Source organism: Lagopus muta, chromosome 5, assembly GCF_023343835.1.
Source record: "Lagopus muta isolate bLagMut1 chromosome 5, bLagMut1 primary, whole genome shotgun sequence".
NCBI classification, from domain to species: domain Eukaryota; kingdom Metazoa; phylum Chordata; class Aves; order Galliformes; family Phasianidae; genus Lagopus; species Lagopus muta.
The window spans coordinates 44,428,591-44,442,827 of NC_064437.1; the positions used below are offsets into that span (position 1 = coordinate 44,428,591).

The 14,237-nt window shown below is 36.3% G+C and overlaps 1 protein-coding gene across 1 annotated transcript in view; it reads right to left on the reverse strand.

Moving 5' to 3' along the window:
- Positions 1–14,237, reverse strand: part of LRMDA (leucine rich melanocyte differentiation associated) — a 641,727-nt gene that overhangs the window by 289,792 nt on the left and 337,698 nt on the right. The window lies entirely within an intron of this gene.

A 14,237-nucleotide genomic window follows, 5' to 3' on the forward strand; every position in this document is an offset into this window, starting at 1 on the left:
CCCTGATAATACAGTATAGGGAGGAAAAAAAAAACCCCAAAAATCTAAAAGAACACTTAGGTACCTTGTTAAAGCATCTATTCCAAACTCAATTCTTAATGCTTGCACATTCCAGCAAGAAAAAAAAAAACAAAACACATATTAATCAAGCAAGAGGCGCAGTATACAGATCATAGGCACAGACACATTCACAGCTCATTCACCTACCAGACACCTAAAGATATGCGGAGATTGCAGGACTTGACAGCTGATCTACTATGCCTACCACTGGGAAGATCATCACTGTATCTCTTGGCTGCTTTATAACATGTGATGAATAAGGGAATAAGGTCTATACTATTTATTCACTTTCCAGTGACATTTATACCAAAGGGATTTCCTCACTCTCCCCCAGTTTTTGGCAAAGATCAAAATCCATCTAAGGTCCCTGTTAAAGAGTTCTACAGACACTACAGCTGGAGGAAAATACAAATATTATGTGTTCCTAATTAGACAATGTAGCATTCATCTGTCCAATAATAAAAATAGTATTTTTGTAGATGCAACATCCTGACCACATAAATCACAAAGCATTCAGACAGTGTTTTTTTTTCTTCTTTTTTTCTGGAAAATCAAATTTGTAACCTTTGAACTATTATACACTAAATTATGAACATTTCAATGACACTTATCACAACACAGGAAAAGTATATTCCAATCTAAGGACTCCAGAGTACTTCAGACCTAGTTGACTTGGCATTCTGGGAGGGAGTTGCCACTGTTATTAATGCAATTTTGATGCTGGACAGCCAAACCTGAAGAAAATTCACAAAGCCTACCCCCTATGGCATATCTATATGATATATTGAGACTAGTTTCCGAAGCTGCAAGAGCAAAAGCCTCCACTCTAAACACACCAAAACAACCGTCAGAGTAGCAGTCATATTTTTGCACTTGCACTTAGAAAGCTCTTTTGGAAAAGCTCAATTCGGCCTGCATAACCCATCTACAGATGAGAGCTGCTAGACTGAGTAGTTATTTCAGTGAAGGGATCATAACAAACTTTGTTTTGCCAAAGTCAAGATCAGAAGAGAGATCAGTGAACATTTCAGACAGTGCTTTCCCCCAAGTACCTTTAAAAGGCAAAATAATCTAGAGGAAGCAGCTGCGAGTTTATCAAGCTGTTATGAGTTTTTCATTTCAGTTTATTTGACAAACCTAGTTCAGTAAATTCCCTTTAAATAATCTTTATTATATAAATAGTGGATTATTTCCAAATCTCACATTTTAGTGTAAGACTTTGACTTGCCAAAGGAGTTCAGAGAAGGCCACCTCCTTGTCAACACCACAGAGCCTTATGAGATGTTAATAGGTCCTTTGTGAAAAAACATTGTTTGGGCTCTGGTCAGTGTCAGCATCAAAATACACATTGTTCCTGAGTTATGTTATGCAAATATAATACTCTTATCATAAGAATCGGCAAATGGTTGGCAACGGGCAAGGAGAAGAAAGCACACATCCAAAACTGCTGCAGGGAAGGCATAAAACAAAATGACAAGCCATGAAGTGGGACAAAAGGCCCTGAAACACTAGAGGGAGTTGCTTATTGAAACAGCCTTTCTTTCACAAGCCTAGGCTGAATACAAGGGTACTGGTTTCATCGATAGGCAGAGAGAATTGTGCACAAATCTCCTTACACCTGTCTAGTTTTGATAATTTTTGCCATGTAATGTTATTAGCTGTTCAGCTAAAAAGGAGCTGTGTTACACAGAGGGTTGCTTATTAACTGTTGTTTTCATGTCATCGGAGTAGTGTGCACTTGGTGATTTAATCAGCTAAATTCAGACCCCAGAGAGATGAGAGGGGCTGACACAGTACAGGGAGAAGGTGTAAATATAAATTTAAACATAAATTTACATCCATATTTTAGACCAGTATTCATAGAATTCCGATTTTTGCTTCTTAAACTGATTTTTAAAATTAAAATCCAAGGCAACAACATCTATCATCATAACATATAAGGAAATATTGCCAAGCAGTTGCACTCTGAGATAAAAAAAAAAAAAAAAAAAAAAAAAAAAATGTTGTAAGTACAATCTGTGCAATAAGTTTTAGGTGAGTTGCTGAAATTTCTTCCATAATTTCTACATGCCTCAATTTCCCATTTGCAGATGGAGGATAACACCACCTACATAAGAAAGAATTACAGTTGTGACTTAGTACATGGAAAGCATTCAGAGAAGCTGAGGTAGAAGTTAGTAGAAAATGCCAGCATTTATCTTAGAGTAAGATAGCTATATTAATGTACCGTATCGTCTTATGAGTCCATTATAAAATAGGACACCCATCCACATGGCATAGTAAGAAGCATAGAAACACTGCAAACGAAAAGTATTAAATAAGGGAAATCCCCTGAGAAAAAGAACCAGCCTAAAATTAAATCTGGCCTGCTTTCTCATAGTTCACAGTGGAGGAAATGTCTCCACTTCTTGGCTTATTAAAACAAGCACATGACCCTACCACTACATCAGAACCAGCACTGAAGGGCAGTGGCAAATAGCTGTTTTCTCTAGCTTCAGAAAGCTAATCAGCATCACTAAGGTATACTGCAGGTTGCTTTTCCCTGCTGCAATGACAGAAAATCCACCCATTATCTCACCTACAGGTACCATCTCAGTTACCTCATCACGGGGCTCGCAATGCTCCCAGAGGAGAGCAAGTGCTGCCAAGAGATTTCCATTGCAATTTCCAAAGTCACATCAAACCGACAAAACATCACAACGTATTCAGTGCCACCTCATTCAAACAGAAAAAACTTTAAGTTTCCACTGTAATTAACCCTATCCTCGTTAAGATAATTATGATCAAGCTCCCTGTCACAGCTAATATTGCAGCATCATTGCCTGTGGCTCACGCTCTGCCCTCATTAGCTTACAAAGCCACTGCACTAAACAGGAAAGTGATTCCCTCTGCAAAACGACTTAAGATGTTCTGTAAGCAGACAGTAAATAATCCTTTAGAATACAAAGGTCTCAGAAGTGTCATTTTATCCAAGTCCTTCAACTAATCAGCCTGATTTCTCCCAGCTTTCTTTTCCATAGTTCAATCATGATTTCTCACAAAGTTTTAATCATAAAGGAATGTCACGGCAGGGATTTTTCCCTCTATGTGCATGCATGGCAATTGCCAGCTACAGTACTTTACACAATCCCCCTGGCCCGATGGGATTTGGGTACAATGAAAATAAAGGGCAGCTCTTCATTTCGGTAATATTTGACAATGAAAACGTGAAAATGCATAAATGAAAAAAAAAGCAGAAGCACCTATGGAGTGATGGACAAACCTTGGTACAATGCTGTTGTTCCTGCCCTGAAGAACTTCAGAAGTACATTCTAAAAAGGTGTTTCTCATATTCTACCTCACTCCAGTTCTAATAAGACAGCTGACTCCTATCTAATGACTTTTTTCTCCTGTTTAACAGGAAAAGTGAAAGCAGTTAACAGTATGTAAATGAGAGAGTTTGGCTTTTGCTTTTAAATTGATTTGTACTCTGTTGACAAGAGATAGCCACTACCAGAAGTTAAAGACAGAGCTGCTATATTACAAGAGCTTTTTAACATCTTTTTTCTTGCCTTATATGTTTTAACAGGTTACAGGAGAGCAGCATCAACATGAAAACCCTAGTACTAGATAATTTCAGCATTTTAAAAATATAAATCTAATTTCTATTCCTTAGCACCTGCCAGCCAAAAATGACAAAGGCTGTTGGTTTCATATATATACATATATGTGTATGTAATAATAAATAACAGAAAACAGAAAACATTTTTCTTAATTCCTTGAGAATGCAAAATATATATATATATAAATATAATGTAATTTCAGTTTTACTTGATCTGATTTCTGTTCAAATTTAACTTCCCTTTAAACTGAATCATAACACACAAATAAGAGGGGGGGGAGGAGAAAGCTATATCCAATTTTATTCTTATGACGGAAGAAGTTTGGTGAATCTCCCATGCAAATTGTCTTGGACTGAGGTCTCTGACTCAACTCTCTACTTTCAAATCTCTATCAGAGGTTCAATTCTAAACACACTTCTCCCATGCAAGTACAGAAAACTAAATAAAGCATTTTAAAGAAAACAAAGCAGCTGGATAATACATTCAAACAGAAAACAGAAAGGATGATGTAACAGAGTTCTTATGTGATTTCTGGACCAAAGGGGAAGGAGAAGATTTTTAAAAAATAGAGAAAGTAAAGAACCCCCAAACTCCAGCATTAAAGTACCAAAGATTGATTTTGTCAGTCTAGTTTTCTGGTTTCAAAGAGCAAACATTTTTTCTCTTGTATACACCAGCTTGTCATCAGGTCAATGTTTTGAAATATCAGTACCTGCATACTGGCCTTCTAGTGTGAGCCAAGAGCAAATTTAGACTATATAAATCACACAATTCTGCTCAATGGAGAAACAGCTTCCCAATGTTACCAAAACATGAAATATCTAGTTGTGTAATATCAGAGGGAAAGTTAGCATTTCACAAGACATTTAGAAGTAGCATTTTGCATCACTTTCAGTCAATCAATTTCCAGCATTCCGACAGAAGAAGATCTCAGTAAGAAAAGATGACTAACCAGATCTACAATTAGTCTCAGAGTCTTTTCATATTAAAGGTCATATTCAACTCTCAAATGTACAATGAAATGAATATCCATCTCTCATTCTTCCCCTTTCTTTATATGCTGATATCATGAAACTATCTGAGATATCTTATTAGAAAAAAAGATAGGCATGAAAACATCTTGCAGAACAATCAAACTAAAGCTATGTAAGCACATATAAATGATAGGGATTAATGTAAATCCAGAATCCTCAACTGTTTTTATCATCTTGCTTTGAGTCTCATGCAGCAAATTTTGTTGCTTAAAAAAAAAAAAAAAAAAAAAAAACACACAAAACCCTCAACTCTCACAAGCCACAACCCATCCTCAAACCTCAAAGAATACACAAACAAAAGGCTCAGTAAATAGACAGACAAAAATACATATTCTGACTTTCTGAATTCTAAATATAGAATTTTACAATTTACATTTTCAAATACTTTTTTTTTAACCAATTCTAAAACAGAAATACAGAATCTAGTTTTCTTTAAAGAAAAGGAGAAATTTTGTTATTAAGCAAATAACAAATTATTGAAAAATACTGATGCACATCTGTAGAGATCTAGTTATTTGTAATCCCTAGGAGCCAGCAACAACAAATGCGCATTTCCAAAAGGTGATGCAGGCCTTCAGGTGAGACTCAGTGAAGTACATACACTGAGGAGGGATGAACATTGCCTATTTGTCTACAGTCTTGCAATGCAATTAGAAAAATTTAGAACATTAAGGTAAAATAAGCCATCATAGCTATATCCCATAAGGCTGCATTAAATAGTGAAATAAGCGACAAGCCCTAATTACAGTTTTCAGTAGCTCTCAAAACCACGAAGTCAACCATTTTAACACTAAAACCATTCACTCCTACCAAGATTTCAGTTAAAAAATACTATATACATATATTTTTCTGGTCTACCTAAACAACCACACTTACTGGGGTGAGATTCACTTTCTCTGCTAATTAAAGTCACAGATTTCACTGCGTATTTAATACATCTCTACTCAAGAGGATATCTGAATAATAGAGTTCAAGCTATATCTTTTATGTTAGGCTTCTTTTTGCTCAACTATTTTATAATACATCTTTAGGATTAAACACACTAAGATTTTACAGGATATTACCGCTATAATTTTGAGTAAGTTTAAATAAAATGACAATCAATGTAAAAATATAGCCTGTAGCAAGACAGTTTTCACATAAGCTATACAAAATATTTCAAAATAATACAAAATGGATCAAAAAATGAGGTCTTAGTCATCTAATGATTGAGCAAGTATCAAGTAACACAATACAATTTGCAAAACACAACTGAAAATTACCCAGCATAGAGTTAGTGACAGTGTGCACTCATATTTTACAAAAGGCAATCTGGAAGGAAGCCCCTTGTAGTCCAGTGTATGTCCCTTCAGAAATACTATAATCATAGAATGGTTTGGGCTGGAAGGGACCTTCAAGATTATCTCATTGCAACCCCCCTGCTATAGGCAGGGTCACTACCCTCTAGACCATGTTGCTCAAAGCCCCATCCAGCCTGGCCTTGAATACTCCCAGGGAGGGTGAATTCACAGTCTCAACGGGCAAGTCTTAAATATGAACTTAAACATACGGGTATACAATAAGCACATCCTGCTAAAATTTCCTAGAAGTATTAATGATGGACAACAAGGTCAGAGGAGTTAGAAGCGAAGCTTTGGATGTGAACACATTTCTTGCTTCACCTTTTCCCCCAGTTTTAACATGGAATTCAGTCATAATAAACCAAGTGGCTCCAAAACTGAATTTAAAAAAAAATTTTAAAAAAATCAAGCACTTCCATTTCCTGAATTCAGAAGAATTCAAACAAGCATTAATGATTGAAAACAGCAAAAGAATGAATCAGAATTTACAAAATATAAACTTACCTGCTAAAAAAAATAAATAAAATGCTAAAAACATATTTATTTTTAAAAGCTCTTCTTAACTCCATATATTGAGAATCTTATAAAAACAGTATTATCGTGAAAATATGAGCAAATTCAAGTGCAAAGGCAGTGCCATAATGAAAGCTGGACTGTATCTTGGATCAATCTGTCACTCTGCAATTCAGACAGTAACCTGACCGCTCCCCTTTTTGCACAGAGAGGGGGAGTAACAAGCCTGTAGAGTGAATAGAGTAAAGCCCATTTCGACTACTTGTGTTTAGTGAGAAGGGGGGAAAGAAAAGTAATTTTTCTCCCATCTTCCACAACAACCAAGGCTGAGGATTGACAAGCAAATTGACGCACTGCTCAGAGGGCAAAAGATAAATGTTTGATGAATTGGCCATTGCTGGAGGAGTGATGGGCTTCATATGTGCATAATGGACTAGCTGCCGTTCAATTCAGATTGCCTGCCAAGATAAGAAACCATAATGAATGGACCAAGCACAGCCTGTGCCATAAGAAAGTATAATCTGACTAGTTTTAATAAACTTAATAAAAAAGATGAAGCAGAGGGAGGCAAGGGGACTGGCCTTTGTGACCAGCTCTAAGAGGTGAGAACGACTAATAGACTGCTTAAGCATGATAGCGGAGAATTGTTAATGGACATAACACTGAACCTCCTGATGTTAAAAAATATCTTTACAACAACTGAAAACCATAGAGATTTGCATATGCACGTACCCCAGACACTAGCAGTTCTTATATGGCATATAACCACCATTTATTTTTTCTTCTCTTCTACTACCTACCAGGTCTCCTTTACTTCCTTTATCCTTTCAGCATGATAACTTATTCCTTAACCAGATGCACAAAAAAACCAATAATTTTACCAACAACTCCCACAATCAAAATAACTCTTCTAATTGTAACCCAATAAAATTCAGAACCAGTTTCTGACAGATTCTGGCTTTACAACTACACTACTCATGTTCACTCCCCAGGGAGAAACATCTTTTACCACAAAGAATTGTTCACAGTGTAATTTAATTTACTTTTGCAAGCTAAGTTTCTATCAATTATAAAAAACTGCCAGTATGGCTACAGCAAAACAAATAAACAAGCAAACTACAGTCCTTTCTAGCACAGGCAATACTAAGTTGCCAGTCTAGTCCTTTTGGTCCAGTATTTGCTAGACTGGAGACAAGATTCCAGCTGATACTGTTCCCCTTTGTACCCACATCCTGACCTTCTGTGTCACCAACCAGCACTACAAAAGGAAATAAAGAGCTTTAACAAAACAAACCAAAACTGAACAAAAAATCAACAACATTCGACAGTGATATTTTACTCTATATGTGTACACCTATGGATATACAATAGACCGATAATCACCATCATTTTCATGGGGAAAATCGTTTACACACTGAGTCATTTTTGCTTTTCCTTTTTCATTATTTACCAACATGAACAGCGGTGGCTTACTTTCTGAAGCTTACCAGACAATTATACTCAAATCTGTGACTAAAAAAGCTGAAAGAGTCAACAAGAGGAAAACCAGTCCTGACTTCTAAAGCAGAAGGATTATGCCAATGATCTATTTCTTCATTAAAGATGCAAAGAGCAAGAATACACCCTTTAATGTGCATATATATAACACATAGTACTTGGGCAAGTAGAACTATTTTTCCCTTTAAACAGGAAAGGAAAAGAAAAAGAAAGAAAAAACGGGGAAATTGGAGAAAGATCCTCTTGACTAAGAGCAGCTAGAAAATATGTTATACAGGATAAACAGTCAATGTTATGCATCCTTGTTAGGTTTGCCTGTTTTTATTATTTTCCTTTGATGATGAAAAATAAATAAGGTAACACAGAATTCTCTACTTTTTTTTTAAGTATTCAGATAACCCCCCCCTTATTAATGTCACTTACATAGCTTGTGTCGTAATTTAAACAGAAATTAGTATATGTAAGATGGATGTCTAGTTTTCAATATAAATTTTATCCAGCTGCAAAAGGAAAGTAACTCATTATCAAGCAGCACAGTAAGGCTCCCACTACTGAAGAAAATAAAGTTTTACGACAAGAGGGTCTCTCCTCCCTCTCCCTGTGAGTGAGAAAGTGAGTGCAAGAACAAGACAGAAAGGGAAGGCTCAGGAGTGCTGGGTGAATTATAGACTGCCTCTCAAGATTCACAGCTCTTCGTGGTAGGAGGTTAATATTCTCACATGTCATTAGGTCTGCTGGCTCTACTGATGGCTCATTGAATCAGGCAGCAAATTATTTCCTCATGCTGCAGAGGACACCACACTTCAAAGAGAAGGAGCCAGGGTCAAGACGGCTCTCCAGTTCGATTAATGAGTTGGGATCAGCAGAGGTTGCCTGTAGGTAAGAATGTGACTGAAGCTTTTGACAAAGCTGACTTTTTGAACAGGACTTGACCCAGGCCTCTTACTCCCCTCCCCACCAAATTTTATTTCCAACATTTGCCTCTAACTGACCTGCTCAGGCCTGTTGGGATAGTTTTGACCTCCTCAGTCTTTGTTACCAGACACAGGAGCTGTCTGCCTACATTTGATGTGTGTCTCCCTAAAGGCCACACCAGCTTATCCAGGATCATCAGAACACTCTAGGGCTGTACAGCAAAATAAGATAAAGTAGCTGAATTCATTTTTCTTTTTAATTTTTTCAAGAAATTTGTAACAAGGGAGAAGGAGGAAAAGAACACTAAAAATATCGAAGCTGTCAATATTAACAAAGATTTCTAAATGTTACCTGCAGGTAAGAACAACAACAAAAAAATGTTAAAAGCAAATATATGTTCCAGCTTACACGGATTTGCTGATCAGAAAAAATCCCAGGTATCCTTAAGTTGATATGCCTGAAATATTTTCATGCATATTTAAAGTACTGACATGAGATACATTTATTGCTTTTTTTTTTTTTTCCCTTTTTTACTTCTACTACTTTTTACTATCTACTTCAACCATGCACTTTCTTGGACAAAAATCAGTAATTCAATTAACACCCGAAGCACTCAAACTTCCTAAAATCACATCAGTGATAACTGGAAAAAAAAAAAAAAAAAAAGCATTTTATCAATTACATCAACAAAATTTTTCACACAAGCTTCTGAACTTGACACATACTTAAAAAAAATGCATAAAATTAAGCATACTCCACCATACTCCACCACCTTATGCTTTCAAGGTAAAGATCCAGACTGTGCCTTAATGTTTATTTGAATCACAAAAAAACCTTCTAATATTCTCTAAATGCTTCATTCATCAGCATTCTTAATACATTAAAAAAAAAAAATTGTTAAATACTAAGTTCACAGCGTATTTTACATGTTTATGATAAATTATCAGTCCAAAAAATGTCCAGAAATGGCAAAAAAGGTCACTGTTCACCATTTGAGGTTTAGGCTGAATGTTAGAACAGGTGTTTGCACTGGAAAACTATGCTTCTGGCTTTGAAATTAGAAGACTACTGTTATAAAATGCATTGAGGGAATGAACAACAGTTTTTACAGACCTTAAAATAAAAAGCTGTGAGACTAATGCCTCAAAAAAGATCAAATCACTTAAGTACCTAATAACAATTTAGGTAATTTAACTTCAAGTGCAGAGTTAAAAATCTTTCAGTGATCTCTATGTGTAATGCGCATTTTCATCTTTAATCTTCTCTGTTCCTTTTTGCATTCAAAGCATTATTTGTAACAGATTTCCTTATTGTAACTAGCACTTAAGCCCCAAAAGGTAGTAAGCAGATTATTAGATCCATAAAACTTAGGATAAAAGCATAAAATATATGTGCATGACTGAACCAAATAAGAATACCTAGAATCCTTTCAAGTAGACTACCTAACCGCTAAGCCGCACATCTTCCATACAGATGTGCCTTATACTAAAGCACAAGTATACACAAGCTAGTGACTGTTTTTTCTTTTTCCTGATGCCTGTTGGAGGTACACAGTTCTGGTGTTGCAAGCTTCCACTTGCCAAGCAGTAAGAAGGGAAACATGTCTTCATGGGCCTGTTTAAACAAAATAACTTTGTTACAGGGTGCGTCATCTGTGTTAACATTATATCCTGTTTCATCTCTTTCGAGAAAGTAAGCAACTTAACAGAGATCATTTGCGAAATTGATGTATTTGTTTTGTGTAACAGTTAGCAGGAAAGTATGAATCCCATTCAGATGAACAAACCTAGCTGGGGTGTGATGAATCTAGTCATTTTGACATACTTGGAAAGAAAGATAAAATAGTTGTTCTAAGGGTAACGAGGTGCTGCTCAGTAGATGCAAAACAGAATCACTAGCAGTTTCCAAGTATGATCACCAAAGGTTCTGGTTTAAACTCCGCAAGGATCACAAGTTAGCACTAAATCAGAACTGAGAATAGGACTGAGGAGAGGCACTGCTGAAATACCTGGACCTGAAGTAGAACCTTCTGAATACCATCTCAGGAATCCGAGAGAAGACTGACTGAGCAATTGGAAAGGTACTAAGTATATCCTAAGATCAAGTTTTGTATTTATCCTTGTTTCCTTTCCTAACACTAAAACCTTGTGTTAAGTCTTACCAATATGTTTGGTTTCCTCTCAGGCATGTCTGGTGTTTGAGGGGAAGGTAGTACAATTTAACAGGGTACTATGTTACTAGAGATGTAGCAAATCTAAATAAAGACAATAAGAACAAGGAGTCCTGTATCTAACTCAAGATGAATTTGAAGGCCCAGCTGCAAGGAGTACTGTTTTACACCAACTTGGACACAGTCCATCTGGGGAACTGTCGAGGCAATTATGGAGTTTGGGAAGGAACTTGTAAACTCATAAATCACTCTTGCAAAGAGCAGAAAGCAAGGAAACACTCCGTGACTTTTGGGAACCATTACCACACACTGGACTCAATCAAACTCTGTTGCATGATTAGTGCTCAGGACTCTTTCTAGAAATTTTTGTGCAACTGGGCCTTGTGGCAGTCTTGCAAAGATTTACATAAAAGTTCAAATTCAGAGGTAATCATGTGCTTATATCTTTGTCTGATCTTAATTTTTTTATAATGCTTTAATATAAACTGTTCATTAATTCTCTCGACAAATTGTTGGAATTTTTTTTGGTTTAGCACTTCAGTTAAACAACAACTGTAATGTTCATTAAAATTGTTTACGCACGTAAGCATTTACATCAGTAAACAGCAAAAGCACAGTCAAAACAATGAACGTTAGTTTATTTTTAACGTTCATTTTATTTTTTATTTTGATCATTTTCCTACTGTGCATACTGTACAATATAGTGAGTAGTATTTACACATTACTTCAGGAATGGGAGCATAAACAATTTAATAGTTAAACACATTTGGTCAAAACATCACACTAGAATTCAGCCTCTGAAAAGATGAAGATTGTCACTCTCTGCAACAAATAACATTTCTTAGAAATGTACACGGCGGACAATCAACAATACTTTCAATACATAGGTTATAAAATGGTAGAACATCACCAAAAAATTCCAGACTTAATTCTCTTGTCATTGTACTGGCATTGCATTGCCACACAGCAAGTATATTTAAAACTGAATCACATAAATCATTGGCAGGGAAAGGCAGCAGGAAAGTCTTACAGTCCAAGAGAACTACCTGAAGAATCTAAGATAGTTTTTTTTAGATTTGTTTTTCTCCTCCCAAATCACTAAGATTGCATAAAATCTGAACGGAAAAGTGTAATCCAGCAAAGTCCCACCTTTAAAAGGCACAGAACTGGATATTTGCTAGAATGTGAAGGTGACCAGCAAAACAAATTTTATGACCACACTGAGTTGTCACAGTTGCCTGTATTTATTCAAGCATGCTTCACATCAGAGAGCAATATAACAAGTCCCACAGTCACCTTACAGAGCATGGAGACCATCACAAAATTTCCTGAAGCAGCAGAAGAACCAGAAGCACTTTGCTTGGGTCCTTCTGAGCAGCTTCACAGGGCGATGGAGTGCTTGGATAGAAAAGAGACATACTGAAATAGGCTAGTGTTAACCATCTCTACTGCCTTGAAAGAGATTCAAACCCAGGGTTAGTTGTTACTTTCCCATTCCAATGAAGAGACACAACATACTTAAAAGACAAGCAAAAGGAAGACAAAACTGAAATCTGAAATCTGCTTTCTTTCATGTTTTAATGTCATGCCAACATGTACAGAGACAATTGAGAAAGCAGAAGTGTTCATTCTAAATAACATTATTTTAAAATCAACAGCAGTTTCTGTCATATTAGAATAAAAATTAAGACTATAAGAAACAGAAGCAAAAGGCTGAATTGCAGGCAGAATAGGCTAATGGCTGAGTATGAGCTATTATATACATTATCAAGCAATTATCTAATTCCTATACACATTTAAGTTAGCATATTTTGAATATAAAACAACATTAAACTCAAAGTCTATAGATAAAAGCAGTTTATTTCAAGCTTTAGTTGCTGAGTAAGTGCCAAGTAAAAAAAATTTTAATGTGACACAGAAGAGAGACCTGGTTATTTATGTTGCTACTGTCTTCAGATTTTCAGTCCTATTGCCTATAAAAACAAATGCACAAGTGACTGCAACTTACTGTACTCGAATCCTCAGAGGGTAAGCAATAGTACAAATCAAATAAATAAATAAACAAACAACCTCTACCTTTTCACAGCATATAGACAGCACCTCTCTGCATGAGTTGAATCGTAAACCTGATGCTACTTCGAAATGCATCCCCCTTGCCCTCAAAGGAACGGTTGGCCTTGCCTTGTGGAAACACTGGAGATTCCTGAATTTATCCATCTGAAGTCTACACTGTAGTCATCAGCATATCTTCAGACTAAGCCATATGCTCACTCTTTGCCCATGGAGGAATCCAATGACAATTAGATTTCTGAGGTGCACATAATTTGCTCAAGCCACAGAAATAAAGATGCAGAAATTTACCTCACACATGCTAATGCGAACACAGCCAGAGTGTTCTGAAAGAAGACAGAAAAGTGTAGCATCAGAGCACACATGCGTATGAACTCATTTTTACTGATGCAACTGGGCAGTTTGTTTAAAAAACAGGAGCAACAAAAAAATAAAATAAAATAAAAAACAAACCCAGAAAATAAATAAAAGCAGTGAGTTTCAGTCCTCACATTCCTGTACTTCCAAGACATCACAAGGGCCACCAATCGCCAGTACCTCCCTGTTTGCAGAGACCACATCAAAGTACCTTGGCTGTCCCACAGCCTAGCATACAGCAACTTCAGCCATCTAGGAAAAATGGCTAAGTAAAGGCTTGAACTTGAGGCATTAAAAGAAATAAATTGACAGGATTTTGTCTGGAAACCTTGTCTTGTCCTTACTGAAGGTTAAAATAAACTTAATTTTTTAAAATTAAAGCAAAAATTAAATCATCTTATTATGTAATTGGAACTAGGCCTCGGGCACTCGCAGTAAAGAAGGGATTAAGCCCTGCACCACCTGGGTTGTCATTCTCATGGGCCCCATTACCACCCCCTTATTCGTTTTTATAGCCAACAGATTAAAATGCGAGCGCCGCAATCTTTGATCTTTCACTTGCTGACACAAATCCTTTCAAGCCTCCAACGTTTTCTGCTGAGGTAATTAGTACTAATTAAAAGGTTTCCAACAGCCTTTGCTCTACTTTTTTCCTCCAAAGAAATTGCTTTTACAAGTG